Consider the following 1,558-nt stretch of genomic DNA (forward strand, 5'->3'; position numbering starts at 1 on the left):
CCCCCCCAGCACTGTGAGGCTGAGGGCATGGGGACACTGGGATCACTGGGAGGTTGCGGGGGGACAGCCTCTTCCCATCCCCACTTGCAGAGGGTCTGGGTGCATTGGGGTGTTCCCCCCCCCCCTTCCCTGACTGTCCCCTCTGTCCCCAGCTCTGTCCCACCATGTCAGTCTCCAAACTGCAGGACGCGGATGAGGTTTTCGGTGAGTCCCCGGGGGCCCGTGGGGTGCAGAGCCACCCATGGGTGCTGCCCCCACGGGTCCCCACCTGCCTTCAGTGTCCTCCTGCTGCCTGCCAGCGGCGAGCGGGGGGGGACCCCAGAGCTGGGTTTGGGGACAATATGTGCTTGGGGACTTCAGGGACAGGCACAGGGCACGCAGCCCCCTGCAGAGGGACACGTGTGGGGTGGGGGACAGGGTGGCATGGGGACGTGCGTGGGGCACAGGTGTACACGTATGGGCATAGGGACATGCAGGGGGACGTGGGGACACAGGGACACGTATAGGGCACACAGGCATGTGGGTATGGGCACAGGGTGACACGGGCATGGGGACACAGCAGGGGACACGGCCCAGAGCCACTCCTGGGGTTGGGGTGCAGGAGGCTGCAGCAGGGCAGGGACATCGGGGTGACCCCGGTCAGACCCTGGGCAAAGCTTCCTCCTCCCCCCCCCCAGGGGACGGGGACACTCTGTCCTCGGGGACACCCCACTGCTCTTCTCCCCGTGCCGGGGCATCTCTTTGAACACTTCTCTCTGTCCCCTGTCCCACCCCACCGGGGTGCCCCATCCATCCACGTCCCCAATGCTCCTCTCTCCCTGTCCCCCTCTTCCGTCTCCACTGGGATCCCTCACCCGTCCTTGTCCCCGTGCCCCGCTGTCCCTTTGTCCCCTCTCCACCGGGCTGGCCTTCTCCTGACCGTCTGTCCCCCTTTCCCTCCAATGCTCTCCCATCCCCTTCTCCCGGCCCCTACCTGGCCATCTGTCCCTCCATCCCTGTCTTCCTGTCCTTACCCGTCCATCCGTCCCTCCACCTCCTTTACCTGGCCTTATCCCTCCCTTCCTCCCCGTCTCCCTTTCCCTACCTGTGTATTTGTTCATCCATCCATCCACCTGCCCCCATCTTCCCTCTCCCTACCTGTCTGTCCGTCCTTCCATCCCTCCCTCACATCTCCTTGTCCCTACCTCTCCATTTGTCCATCTGTCTCCTTCTCCCTGTCCCCATCCATCCCTCCCTCACTTCCTTGTCCCTACCCCCCCGTCTCCCGTCTCCTTTTCCTTACCTGTCTGTTCATCCATCCACATCTTCCCTCTCCCTACCTGTCCATCTGTCCTTCCATCCCTACATCCCTCCCTCGCACTTCCTTGTCCCTACCTCTCCATTTGTCCACTTGTCTCCTTCTCCCTGTCCCCACCCCTCCCTCCCTCATGTCATTGTCCCTACCCACCCGTCTGTCCACCCTGTCTCTTTTTCCTTACCTCTCTGTTCATCCATCCATCCACATCTTCCCTCTCCCTACTTGTCCATCTGTCCTTCCATCCCTCCCTTCCATCTCCTT

General features: G+C 62.7%; 1 protein-coding gene across 1 annotated transcript in view; it reads left to right on the plus strand.

Annotated features, from left to right (window-relative positions):
• The window catches only part of PPP1R9B (protein phosphatase 1, regulatory subunit 9B), a 17,761-nt gene that overhangs the window by 13,539 nt on the left and 2,664 nt on the right, over positions 1-1,558 (plus strand). The window lies entirely within an intron of this gene.

This window comes from Haliaeetus leucocephalus, unplaced genomic scaffold (genome assembly GCF_000737465.1).
Source record: "Haliaeetus leucocephalus isolate CR32 unplaced genomic scaffold, Haliaeetus_leucocephalus-4.0 Scaffold110, whole genome shotgun sequence".
Taxonomy (NCBI): Eukaryota; Metazoa; Chordata; class Aves; order Accipitriformes; family Accipitridae; genus Haliaeetus; species Haliaeetus leucocephalus.